At 48.0% G+C, this 14,239-nt stretch overlaps 1 protein-coding gene across 21 annotated transcripts in view; it reads left to right on the top strand.

Annotated features, from left to right (window-relative positions):
- Nucleotides 1-14,239, top strand: part of LOC144136224 (protein turtle homolog B-like) — an 873,939-nt gene that overhangs the window by 113,275 nt on the left and 746,425 nt on the right. For 9 of the 21 annotated variants that reach the window (XM_077668368.1, XM_077668374.1, XM_077668370.1 and 6 more), the window contains exon 2: nucleotides 13,569-13,616. The exons of the other annotated variants lie outside the window; for them this stretch is intronic. The gene's annotated coding sequence lies outside the window, so the exon portion shown is untranslated. The remainder of the gene's footprint in view (nucleotides 1-13,568; nucleotides 13,617-14,239) is intronic. 21 annotated transcript variants of the gene reach the window in all.

The following is a 14,239-nucleotide window of genomic DNA, read 5'->3' as shown; positions in this document are numbered from 1 at the left end:
ATTTTTGTGCTCGTTCCCAGCAAGCGTTAGAACTACGCCGAAACGCAACCGCTCAGTCAGCAAGCACGAGACAACCCTCACTAAGCTCTGCCAGGCTCTTTCCCCTTTTATACTACTGCCTAGTTCCATACAGTAGTCAAGCAGCACTCAGAACGCGTCCACAAATTGGAAAATTGCACAAGAAAGCACATAATCACTTTGAAACACTAAACAAAAGCAATATGTTAAAAATCCTGCCTCAGGAAGAAAACATCAGTAACCAACAACTTTGAGGCGGATTCCTACGTTAGGGGCTTCGACTTAAGCCATCGGCGTTACCGTTGAGACTCCCCTTTTTGTAACGCACCTCAAAGGAATATTGTTGCAAAGCGAGGCTCCAGCGCAGGAGGCGGCCATTTTTGGGAGATATGGTCTGCAGCCATTGGAGAGGGCAGTGATCCGTCTCAATGATAAACCTCGAGCCGGCTAGGTAGCATGACAATTTCTGAACGGCCCACACGAGACACGCACACTCTTTCTCGGTGGCGCTGTACGCCTGCTCACGACAGGTCAGCTTACGACTAGCATACAGGACGGGGTGTTCCACTTCTCCATTGTCCCTTTGGCACAGTACAACGCCCATGCCTCGCTCACTAGCATCGCACTGAACAACGAACCCTTTGGTATAGTCTGGCGATCGTAGCACAGGCTGGCTTGTTAGGGCGCTCTTTAGGGCGCTAAAAGCTCTCTCCTTTGTCTCGCTCCAGACGACTGTTTGGGGCTCTGTTTTTCTTAGAGCATCCGTCAGGGGAGCCGCGATATCGGAGTACCTGGGGATGTACCTCTGATAGTAGCCGGCGACACCCAAGAACGACCGAATATCGGTCTTCGTGCGCGGTTGCGGGAAGTCTCGCACAGCGGCCACCTTTATTTCAGAGGGGCGGCGACGACCCTGTCCAATCACGTGACCGAGGTAGACAACCTCTGCCTGTGCTAATTGGCACTTGGGAGCCTTGACTGTCAAGCCCGCTTCGCGCAGGCGGGTTAGCACTGCCCGCAAGTGTGCCATATGCTCAGACCAGGATGCGGAGAATATCGCTACGTCGTCTAAATACGGTAAAGCAAATTCTTCCTGTCCCCGCAACACTTTGTCCATGAGGCTTGAAAAGCAGTATGGCGCGTTCTTCAAACCAAAACTCAAAACTTTAGGACGGAATGTTCCCATTGGTGAAATGAACGCCGCATACCTACTAGCCTCCTCTGTAAGTGGAACCTGCCAATAACCCCTGACAAGATCTAGGGTGGAAATAAACTGAGCGCTACTAACTTTCTCAAGGCGCTCCTCGATGTTAGGGATCGGATAAATTTGATCCTTAGTGATAGAATTAAGCCTGCGGTAGTCGACGCAAGGACGAGGTTCCTTGCCCGGTACCTCAACTAAAATCAAAGGGGAGGTATAATCACTCTCACCCGCCTCAATAACACCGAGCTGTAGCATTTTCTTTACCTCAGCCTCCATAATATCGCGCTGGCGGGGTGACACCCGGTACGCCTTGGATCGTACTGGCTCTGGGGAGGTAAGTTCTATATTATGAGTAAGGACAGAAGTCCTACCAGGCCTCTCAGAGAACTGACCTTGAAACTCTTGTAAGAGTTGGTGTAGTTCGGTTTTCTGCTCAGGCGACAGCGGTGCTTTACTGAGTAAGTCACTAATGACCTGATCAGTGTCTTCCCTGTTCGTTACTGAGCCTAGTCCCGGAAGCTCGACCGGAAGCTCTTCGGGAACGTTTACCATCATACACACCACTGCTTCCCGTTGTCTATAGGGTTTGAGCAGATTACAGTGGTAAACTTGCTGTGCTTTCCGCTTTCCTGGCAGACTCACCACGTAGTTAACATCCGACAGTTTTTGAACAATCCGTGCTGGGCCCTCCCACTGCACGTCGAGTTTGTTTTTTAGCGATGTGCGCAATACCATTACCTCATCGCCCACCTCAAAACGACGGGCCCTGGCTGTCCGATCATAATAAACCTTGGCCCTCTGCTGGGCCTTTGCCATTGCTTCACCTGACAACTCCTGTGCCCTTCTTAAGCGTTCGAGGAGACTAAGAACGTACTCGACCACGACTGGGTCGTCGCCCCTGCCTTCCCACGAGTCTCGAAGCATGCGAAGCGGAGACCGCAGCGAGCGACCGTACACCAGCTCAGCTGGCGAAAACCCCGTAGCCGCATGCGGCGCGGTCCTTAATGCAAACATCACCCCAGGCAGACACAGCTCCCAATCACTTTGTTGCTCAAAACACAATGCTCTCAACACGCGCTTCATGACGGAGTGGAGCTTCTCAACGGAATTCGACTGTGGGTGGTACACTGAGCTGTGTAACAGCTTTACCCCACACCTTTCGAGAAAGGCAGTCGTCAAAGCGCTGGTAAACACTGTGCCCTGATCTGACTGGATTTCCGCAGGAAAACCAACTCGCGCAAATATGGACAGTAGTGCATTGACTATCTCAACTGAGCTGAGTTCTTTAAGAGGCACTGCTTCAGGGAACTTTGTCGCTGGGCAGATCACAGTCAAAATGTGTCTGTACCCCGTGGCTGTTACCGGCAGAGGTCCCACTGTATCAATAACGAGCCGTCTAAAAGGCTCCGTAATGATAGGTACCAACTTCAACGGCGCCCTCGATTTGTCCCCTGGTTTGCCAACCCGCTGACAGGTGTCACATGTCCTCACAAAGTGTTCTACGTCACGAAAACACCCTGGCCAATAGTACTCTTGCAAGAGACGGTCCTTAGTCTTCTTAACTCCTAGGTGTCCGGACCACGAACCGCCATGCGACAAGCGCAACAGATCCTGACGGTAGCACTGAGGCACGATCAGCTGATCGAACTCGACTCCCCTGCGGTCTAGATACTTCCGGTACAAGACCCCACCTCTTTCCATAAAACGAACATTTTTCTTGGCGATACCTTCCTTGACATTGCAGCGCATGTTTTCTAGGCTGCCATCCTTTTTTTGCTCGGCTATCAAAGCCGACCGGCTGACTTTTAGCAACCTATTAAGTCCATCGGACGTAGGCGCGATGAGCAAATCTGCAGATAGCTCTTCTAACTTTCCCGTGTCGGGCGTTTCCTCTCCAGTACCTGGTGCCTTAAGCGCTACAGGCTCAATTTTATTCAGTTCGGACGTGCTCTGAGTATCAGCTTGCTGCGCCTCCGACCCTTTCTCATTGTTCGACAACGTCGGCCCCGCAACTACCGCCTTTGCAGCGAGCTCCCGAACTCTCGATCTGGTTAAGGCCTGAACGCTAGCCTCACCAAACAAAAGCCCCTTCTCGCGCAGGAGGTGATCGGACCTGTTCGAAAATAGGTACGGGTACTGGGGGGGCAGCATAGATGACACTGCGGCCTCCGTCTCAATTGCTCCGAAAGGTCCTTCAATAAGCACTTTTGCTATGGGCAGACACACGCTGTGAGCTTCCACGGCTTGCTTGATCCATGCGCACTCGCCCGTGAACATATCGGGTTCTACGTAAGAGGGGTGAACTACATCCATTGTAGCTGCGGAATCACGAAGCACTCGGCACTCTTTCCCGTTCACGAGGAAGTCTCGCATGTAGGGCTCGAGAAGCTTCATGTTCTCGTCAGTGCTGCATAATGACAAAAACACGACTTTTGTTTTTGTTTCTGGACACTGCGCCGAAAAGTGACCCGGCTTCTGACACGTATAACACACGCGCGCTTGCCTCGCCTCGAACCGCTTTCTGCGTTCGGCTTCGGCTGCCGCCGTCTCCTTACGTTCGGTCGGACTGCTTTCACTCGCATCCGCACTACGCGTGTCCCCCCTTGCTCTCATGGGTGTGAACTTCGGCCTCTCAGACTTGGAGCCAAATTCACCCTTTTGACCGTCCTTAGCTCCGCGAGCCCGACGCGTCACAAACTCCTCGGCTAGCTCGGCGGCTTTAGCCACTGTACTAACGTCTGGCCTATCCAAGACCCAGTACCGCACGTTCTCAGGTAACCGACTATAAAACTGTTCCAGCCCGAAACACTGCAGAATTTTCTCGTGGTCACCAAACGCTTTCTCTTCTTTGAGCCACTCCTGCATGTTTGACATAAGCCTGTAGGCAAACTCTGTATATGACTCATTTCTGCCTTTTTCATTTTCCCGAAACTTCCGACGGAACGCCTCCGCTGACAGCCTGTACTTTTTTAGCAGACTTGATTTCACTTGGTCGAAATCCTCTGCCTCCTCTCTCTTCAAGCGAGCGACTACGTCGGCCGCCTCGCCGGGTAACAAAGTGAGCAAGCGCTGTGGCCACGTTTCCCGAGAGAACCCCTGCTTCTCGCACGTTCGCTCAAAGTTAACCAGGAACAAACCAATGTCCTCTCCAAGCTTAAACGGCCGCATCAGGTCAGTCATTTTGAACGATACCCGTTCTCCTGCACCGTGTGCCTGACTTCCATTACGAGCGCGTTCCATCTCTACCTCGAGACGCTTCATTTCCAAGGCGTGTTGACGGTCGCGCTCTTCTTTCTCTTTATCTTTTTGCTCTTTACGTTCGCGCTCCTCTTTCTCTTTTTGTTCTTTACGTTCGCGCTCGTCTTTTTCTTTTTGCTCTTTACGCTCGCGCTCCTCTTTTTGCTCTTTACGTTCGCGCTCGTCTTTCTCTTTTTGCTCCCTCTCCTCAATGGTCTCAAGGCATTCCGACAGCTCGTCATCCTCAGCCTCCAACTCAAGAATAGCCCTTAGCAGTTCTGGTTTTCTGAGTTTGTCTGAGACATCCAGACCCAACTCTCTTGCAAGCTCCAGCAATTTCGGTTTGCGCAACGACTTCAAATCCATGGCTGCTCCGAATGCTGCTTTCTCTACTGCCTACTATTGTCTTGCCGCAAACTAACCCGGCAGCAACGACAACACAATTACCAGCTCTGTTTCTGACACTAACAAAAGCCTGGCAAAACTCAGAAGAAGAAAGTCCCGCACTCACCAAACCTCGCAGCCAAGAATTCAGCGCAGTCGTTCCGCTGCAGGCAACCAGTCATCACACAGGGCTCGTTGCACTGCTCCCGGATGGTCGTTGAGCTGCTCAGCATACAGTTGAACGCATATCTTCGCTGCTGGCCTCCGTTGTCGGGATCTCACCGCTGGCAACCAGTTGTTGCATTTGGGTTGCAAGCCCCAAGGGTAGCGTTGGCCTAGCGGCCTGGGGCAAAGCAGGAAACATCCGAAGGTCCCGGCAAAGGAAGAGTCGACTGGCAACAGAACAACTAGTTTATTCTGGCATCGCAAAAGAGCAGCCGGTCAGGGCGACCACGTTACTCGAAGGAAGGAATCGAAGGCTCTCCCTCGGCGTTTGGGGCAGCGGCTTTTATACCCTCGGAGTCGAGGGCAAGAGGGAACGGCTTGGGAAGAGTCATCCGATACGGCGACGCTTGAACATGTTCAGGCGTGACGGGCGCGTCCGCCAGGCCGGCGCCGGTCAGACCTCCTCGCCTCCCAGTTTAGGAGCTCCTCTCCCCGGCTGCCGCGCTTTGACAAGCGTGGGCAAAACAAGCACACACACACACGCACGCACGACGGCACGTGGCACTGAAACATGCCTGGACGCGCTTGGCGGGAGGCGTTGCGGCAGCGATGAACGAAGCCGCGGCGTCCGTTGCATCCGCGCCGGCTATACCGCGCGTTGTAGGCGAGACGTAACAACATCTACAGGCGTAATGGCATACTTTAGAAAAAGACACACAATGAAGGGCAAGTGCATAGGTTTTAGAAGTCAACGAGCTTAAAGGCTTCGAGTATGTGAAACTTGAAGGTAAAGCATGTGAAGTCCTTTCGGGATAGCATTTGAAATGGCGACGTAATCGCCGATTAAAACTGCGGTGGTCTTCAATCTGGTACGGGTACATTTACAATGCATAAACGCTTGTTTTGGAGAAAAAAAAAGAAAGAAAACAACGCACCAAAGGAAAAGGCCGCCGAGCGTTGTGTGGCAATAAATCTAACCTCCCGTGACGTCACACCAATCTACTCTGATTTCCTCCTCGGCTGTAAGGAGAAGCCTAAAATTTAATTATTCATTACGTAACCATTTAGAATGCTAGCGCAAAAACACTTAGCGTGCTTTACCTTTAGCATGCTTTACCTAGAGTCTAAATAGTTATGAACCATTGAGTAGCGCGGAATTGTCAAGGAGTGGTGCAGTTCCCCTATAAGGTGTCTGAAGTCTGTCCATATGCTCAACGACGGCAACTATCTTGATTTTGTTGGTGCACCCCGGAACTACCTCGAATATGTATCCTCGAATGCGAGAGTATATACTGCGAACGAAGTTTGCGTTTATGCATTGTTCACATAGAGCTTGCGTCGGGAGCACTCAACCGACGCCTTAGACACTTATTCAACGGTGTCGGTTCGTTCGCTCGGTTTGGACCAGGACGACGAGAACGGCGGAGGAAACACCGCCAGCAATAAGAGGCTAGAGTGGCTTAGAATTGTCATGCCGGGTCGCCCAAGGACGGTGGCGGCAGCAGCCGCCGAGGCCTCTTCTCTCTGCGGTGCACTCCTTAACAGTGATGTAGTGGTTCAATCAAGGAAGCGCTTCCTCGGCCTCGCCAACGGAGTGGGCAGGCGCGCTGTAAGACGTAGCCTGCTTGATTGTTCCGGAACGAGAGCGTAAAAGAACGCACAAGTGCTTGTGCAACACAGGAGGCAGCGTACTGCTCAGGTTTGGTTGCCTAATTATGTGTACGGCTGGGAAAGCCGTTACTCTGGTTTGTCTGGTCAAGAAAATAATTTGCTCCTTCTTCAAAACCGCTTGGAACCTGTGTATTGGCGTCATAGGTGCAAAATTTGTGCTCTGAAAAAATTCGGCAGGATTCATTCCGCCCGCAAAGGGCTTATTTCGAATCTAGCGAGGGCATATGGGTGTCTCTGTGGCCGCCGAACTGCGGCATGTTCCGCACTTTACGGCGATCAGGGCGCATCTGTGTACGGGGCCAGCGAGAGCTGTGGAGCGGGCCCTTTAACGGGCTACGCATTCGCGGTACTGCATAAAAGTACGCGAGACGAGTGTGTACACGCTCAGAAACGCGCGCACGCGTTGGCGCTCGTTTCGCGCCACAGTATGCGAAAACTTTTATCTCCAAAGAAAGGGCAGGGCTAGCAGAAGCTGGTTAGGCACGTTGTGCAGTGCGCCAAGCAATACTAGCAAGGGACAGAGACAAATAGGTTTCAGATTCAGTTTCGAGATAGTGTGTTCTTACGACAGTGCGTTCCATTGCCTATTGTGGTTATTCAGTGTGATGTCCTTGACAGGACGACTGTCGCCCGCGGCAGCTGTGTCGAAATGACAAAGCGAGATGAAAACGACAGAGGTGGGCGCCGAATATCACAAAAAGAAAAGCTAAAGAAAATTGGGACGGGCGCTGTGCAGTGTGCCGGATGGGTAAGATGGGGGGTGAGGGGAGCGAAAGGAAGGATTTACAGCTCGACACTTTCGTTCAAGAGCTGTACGACGGCTTCGCATTTCTTTCTAAAATCCCGGCTAGTTTCTGTTTTATTTTTTTTTTGTATGTCGCTGTTTTCGAACGGTCACTTCCAACAGAGCAATTTTGTGGGTTGGCGCAGATTCCTTTCATCTTACTACTTCCTGGCTGAGGCACTCGCAACTTCTATTTTCACGCTATTTCTTCCCCGGAGACCCCTTTGGCCAGTCGAGAAGACTCTGCGAGCTGTCTTGCAGGAAATTAGAATAAAAGTGCGTAGCCCTCGATATAAGCCTTAGTCTGAAGTGCCAAGGAGATTGGTACGAAGTGGAGTTTTCCTAGTGAGAGTGAAGATATAGGGCGCTAGGTTTTCAGATGAGTGCGTTAAACATTGCTGATGTTTTCGCCAAGAAAGAAAGGACTTCACTGAATTGAAAACAAATAAATTTAAAAGCTTAATGAATGATGACTCTGGCATATTTCCTTTGGTGTGCAATGATTTTGATGATGATGATGATCATGTTAAAATGAAAGGCACAGGGTATTCACGCGTCTAGTGCATAGGTTTGAGGTGACATTTGATTTATTTATTTATTTATTTATTTATTTATTTATTTATTTATTTATTTATTTATTTATTTATTTATTTATTTATTTATTTATTTATTTATTGACACGGTTGCCTCGCATGAGCATATGGCAGGCGGTGATTAAAAATGCACAAAAAGTGATAACAATCAGCAGTATATGCGAGCTATTGTGAAAGCACAAGGAAATTAACAGTAAAAAATATCCTCGCTACCACATCGCAAAAATGAAAAATTCGTTCAAAGGTAGAGCCCGATTAGGACCACGAAAGGAGCTCCAAGTTTTTATAATGCTCATGGGAAAAAGCTGCATTTGATTAAGTCAATGCGAGGAATGAAAGGTGAAATGGTTTGTTCATGATAGCGTCTTAATGATCATTGCTTGGAAAATTATATCTAGCTGGTAAGTCTAGATAGCTAGTCAGTCTAAAGCTACTGACTAGCTCTTGCTGTTAAGTGACACAAATTGAGCAGACTTAGCTGTTACAACGTGTGGCTGGAGAAGTCACAATGTTTATGATGACAGTTGATTGACCGGAATCTTTCGTGCCATAGCAGCGCTGTAGGCTTTGAGGCACGCAGTACTTGAGAGCTGAGGTTTGATTTTGTACCAGTAAACGGCTGTTTTCGCATTTAACGTTGAGTAGTTTTGTGGTACTTCATGAGAAACACAAAATTACAGCCTCTGAAAAATGCTATAGACCCTTTATGATAATTTTTTACGTTCGAAAAACAAGCGCAAAAACTCCCTTCGAATAAAGTTCGCTCGTTTTGGTGAAGTCGTTTTAGACTAATGATGCCTACATTAGGCTGAACATGGCGAAGAGAAAACTGTTGATAAACAAACACACCTCCTACGAAGCGCTCTTCCTGGAACCTTAACGACTTCCCTGAGACGAAGAAAACGTTTTGGTTGAGTTCTATTTGATGCACAAATGATTCCTTAATGCGACCACAGGAGCTAGGAACGCAGTAAGAAATTCAACACCCCGTAGATAGTGATGGGCTAAGAGCTTTTACTGAGAACTGAATTTGCTTTCACTAAAGCTCACCGAAAGAATATCTTCAGGTCGTAAAACTGTCTTAGCAAAGTTGGTCTTGACAGTTCCAGCGAGAAAAATTTAGCAGCGACGCGCTCGTCTTCGCTGTTCCTGAAAATTACGGCGTTTCTGAAACGACTGGCTAGCTCTTGCTTTGCGTCGTTTGTCTTGACATGGCTTCGATGTCGCTCGGTGGCGACTTGCGCGCCTTTACACAGGGTTAATTTCTGTTAATATACCTACTCTAGAACGACTTCAAAGTGTTTCTAACAGCGAAAGCTGCCATTATAGATGCCCCTCTTGGTAGGATACCTTTAGTCTTTGAAGAAAATAAAGGGCGTACTAACCTGCCAATTCCGATCTCTTACCATCATGTGACCCTAACCGATATATAATGGCTTCTATAAGTTTGAAACTGAACCTGAACGCAGCATGTCTGCCACGTGTTTAATATTACGGTTCTTAGAAGTACAAAATTAAGAAAAATTATTTCAACCTTTGTTTAATGTGTTGTCAATTTTGTGTCTTTTCTTGCGCAACTGTTCCTTGGGGTTAGTGCTGGCCAACCCAGGGTTATCAAACCCTCTTCGCTGTGATTTAATTCCCTGCGCTTTTACACGAATTGCGGCGCTAACTGCGCTGTGAACGTCTTTGTAGAGCCCACATATATCTTCCGGCACAAAACAGCATGCCATGCACTGGAGTCCCGGCTGCGTCCTTGTGCACCTTCGCTAGAATTTAACCAGCAATCTTGACAAGCCTGCTTTCACGAAATTTACACGCAAGCGCAGAATGGCACACCCAAGTCGCGAGGTCGCTGGTACAACTACCCAAACGACGCGTATTTGCCGTTCCTGCCAGCTTTCTCCACTATTATTCTCGGGCAGTTCTATGCCCGAACGTTTTAACCTAACCTAATCTATCCTAACGTAGCCTAAATTAACTAGTTTCACTTTCCTGATGAAGGATAAAGTTGAAAGTGTGAAATCTAGACCGGCATGGAAGTAGCGAGAAAGAAAGTAACGCGTACACCTTGTGCGTGCGGTTGCGACGTCCAGTGAGAAAGCGCGCGCTAGGAACTTTTGAAGTTGCTCCGTTTTTATTGCTGTCCGCAAAAACATTTAGCCGCATAGTTTTTTTTTTTCCCATCCAGGTATTCTTTTTGGCGCAATCAGTGATTGGTGTACATCTTTCATAGTGTTTTCGGGCACAGTCAGCAAACTCTCCGGACGCATAAAAAAATAGCCACTTTAATTTTGCTGACACAGTCCGGTATACCCTCATTTTCTGTTGCACATTCATTTACAACTTCTTGCGCCGCACACACACGTCCTTCAGCAGTTGCAGAGCACGATCAAATTGTGCTGTTAATCATTAAGTGCCTTGGGGAAGAGTTTTCTGCCCACATAGCAATATCTTCCGACGACAACACTGCCTCGTCAATTAGTGTCCCTTGGGGAAACAATGCCAGCAACTAAAAAAATGCTAAGAGCGACAATTAAGCACCATTATAAGCATGAAGCACCACATTTAGTAAAAGTATATTTTCACATTTTGTAGTTTTTTTTTCGGAGCTAAAGGCAGTAATATGCAACGCATCTTTGTCCAGCTCAAAATTTTTGGATATAATTAAACATAAGAAAATTATCTTTTTTCTGAATTCTGCTCATCAGCTAAGCTTAAGGCAATGTGGGCTAGACATCTTTATTTTGTTAGGAGCCCATCCGAATATTTCAACGCCGCAGCGTTAAAAGGCCCCTTTGTCCAGAAAATCCGGTGTCGGCGCCGGCGTTCTGAGCGCAAAATTACGAGCATGACTCAGGCAGGTGGTACCTAGGAAGCAGGAGGGCCCTTATGTATCGTAACCTTTCAGCGTCAACACAACCTGCCCAGTGAATAGCGAGCAAACTGCCCACCGTTGCAGGTGGCAGTTAATGATTGGTCGCTCGGCATGAGCAACCTGGGCCCCACAAGGCCCAGCGCTGGGAGCACCTGCCATCGCTGGGCAGTGACGTATCGCTTAACCGCTGCACGCTTGCGCCAGGAGGAGTATGCAGACTCCCAGGGATCTATGAATGCAAAGTAGAGAATTACCTTCTGCATATACGGGAATAATTGCGCTATCGCGTCATATCCTTAAGGCGGACCTTAAGTGCCCCCATAATTTTCTTAGTGAGCTAGTCTGTATCTCTTGTCGTACAATTGTATTGAGACCCTCATGTCTTCACATGTCGAACTGCGCATTCTGAGCCGTGGCCAGTATAAAAAGCTACACGCTGACATCGCAATAAAATGCGAGACAGCCTTACGTAAGAGATGTTTAGTGTGGTAGCACTACTAGGCGCATTTTCCTATTTTGGGCACACGTGCCGTGTTTGCCGAAAGTATAACTGAGCAGCCGCGACGGCGATGCTGTCTCCGGCGCTGGCCGCTGCTCCCCGGCTACGAGTGTACACTGGCTGACGTAAGCCTGCGCCCTCGCCCACTACGGCAGCACTCCGAAGGAGCGATATTCCCCGTCACGCATAGTATGTCTGCTTACTTCTTATCATCCATGGAAGGAGGGCGAGAGCATGGGCATGCATCACCCAGTTTACACTCGCAACCAGGGAGCAGCTGCCAGCGCCGGGGACAGCAGCGCCGCCGCTCGGCGAAGAGCCCGCTCCCGCTTCCGGAACTGGGTGAAGAGTACACCAGGGGGGTGAAGGCCTTCAAGGTAAATTCCTTCAAGATAAAGGCATTTATGTCAAATGCCTTTGTGGCAAGGGTATTTTGGTCAAATGCCTTTAGGGTTGGTCAAGGCCTTTAGGGTGAAGGCCTTCATGGTAAATGCCTTCCGAGTATAGGCCTTCATGAAGAAGGCCTGTAGGCCAATGACCTTTATGGTAAAGGCTTTTAGTTCAAGTTACCTTTAGCACGTAAGGACCTTGTGAGCCCACGTTAACTAGTACTACTCCACAGTACTCTGCGCTTAGCCACGCTTATCTATCTAAGATTTTTATTTTGTTTCTTGCAAGAATGTGTCATAGGAGGAGGAGGAGGAAAGAGAGGCAGGTTAACCGGAAGAATAACCGGTTTTCTATCCTGCACGATGAGAAAGGGGTGAGCAATGCCAAAATTTCCTGACACATTCCAAGTCACTTTTTCATAGTGACTTCAAATGTGCCATAGGAAATTTTGGCATCGTCTAGGAAGCTCGGCTACACTCCATCGCTTCGGCTAAATGGTAACCACGGACAAACAGTATCATATTCTTCTTAATATTTTTTTGAGTACTTTTTCTGGCTACTTTAGAAAGGGAAGTGGAAAGTGGAAAAAAAATAAGCTACGCCAGTATGTTATCCCTTAGGACATATTGCTCTGCCTACAAACAAATACACCGCAGATATCGCTGTGGCAGAAAACAAATCAAGTAATGAAAAAGTGCAGTCTTAGGGCTGTACATAGCAGTCTTTGCAGAGCGAAAAACAGAAAAAAGCAGGGCAGAAAGCTTCAGTGCAATGACGAACATAGTATGTAATACAGCGTGCAGAAGTTGTAAAGTCATTAGAAATAGTTTCTTTATTTTTTTTTTAACTGAACACCATTTTTCAGTCGCTGTGCGTCCAACAAGCTTCGTTCCTGAGTAGAGGTGCTGAAACAAGCCGGCCTTGATTTGTTTTTTTTATTTGCTGGCGTTCATTCGCTGATCGGCCGTTAAAGTTCCCAGGTGATCATGGACAGGCAACTTAGTTCAGCCGTCGGCTAGCCTGAATTAGTGCAGGGCAACAAATCTCATGCGGTTTCTTAGCAAGCACTAATGCGCCCCAAGTGGATTGGGAAGCGAGTAAAGGAACAAGAGCGCTTCATTAGGAAATAAGACAGGGAAGAAAAGAAACCAAATTAATGTGGGAAGAGTGAAATTTTTACTTCTAATTACATGCTCTTCCCGTGCCTCACAGAGCGAGGTACGAAGCGCACAGGCGCCATCCGAGCCACTGCGAAATCTTGTAGCACTTGGAGGAAGCTTGGGCCCGAGGGCCATGACCTGACCTAAATTAACGAACAATGCTAAATTAACGAGCCGTGTTTTATGGCCGTTTCTACGAGCCCTGGATGAGTGCACTATTTACCAGAGTGCTAAATTCTTAATCTGTTCTGACTGCCAAAAAACGAAGCAGTTTAATCATCTTGGTAGCGCTGGCCGGTTAAACCAATGCGTAAAAGATTTGCGGCATGCTTCAACACTGATTATGCGCATGCACAAAACATAGGGGGTATTTTGTTTTGGTTGTTTGTGGCGTTTCACCGCAGAAAGCACACATAAAACGCTTATACACCAACACAAAAAACCCGTTCATGCACAAAATGTATACAGAAGCTAGAGACAAATGAACTGCTGAGCAAGGAGTTTAGTGCGCAGAAATAAAAGACATGCTTAGACCGTTACAATAATTAATTAAATAACGGCTGAAGTCAGTTATTTTTTTTTCAGGCGCTTCGAGCGGCTGCAGAATTGAGTTGCAGCCCAAGTGGAGATTTGGTAAGTACCGACTATTCTAAGCTACTGCACGAACACGCTTCGAACTGAGACGCTATAGAGTAATTCGAGTTGACGTTAATTTTGAGTACGCCTCACCGAAAGTAACCATGTAAGAAATAATTTGTCCTATCTACGTGACCCGAGCGCCGCATCCTGCAAGGTGTAAAAAGCAAATTAACAGGACCGCGGTCAAATAAACTTTGTAAAAAGACGACAAAAATAGACCTGTCCCAGCAAATTATGACGATAAAACCCGGAGATTCAATCTGCCGTTTGAGTGTTTTTTTTTCTTCTTATTGCATGATCTATATATTTATGGGATATTCGCCTTCTCATACTGATTTCTTCCTTGCGTTACTGCTTGTGACACCTGCAAATAGTTAAAAAACCTCTTAGCACTTTTCGTTCCTGACTTGGTTAGTCAGATGCAATTATATCTAGTTTGGCCTTATATCGTACTTTCCTTCGCAATACTTAGCGTGAGGCGTTGTGTTTTATAATTTTTAATATCTTGGTGAAGTGTTATATATTCTTGTTAGCTTATTTTGATGATGTCTCAATAACGCAGTAACTGTCTCATCTATCTCGGTGGACGCGGGAACCACGCCGCAAGGTAAGGGATA

The sequence above is a fragment of the Amblyomma americanum genome, chromosome 6 (genome assembly GCF_052857255.1).
Source record: "Amblyomma americanum isolate KBUSLIRL-KWMA chromosome 6, ASM5285725v1, whole genome shotgun sequence".
Lineage (NCBI taxonomy): Eukaryota > Metazoa > Arthropoda > Arachnida > Ixodida > Ixodidae > Amblyomma > Amblyomma americanum.
This window is presented reverse-complemented; position numbering and strand designations above follow the sequence as displayed.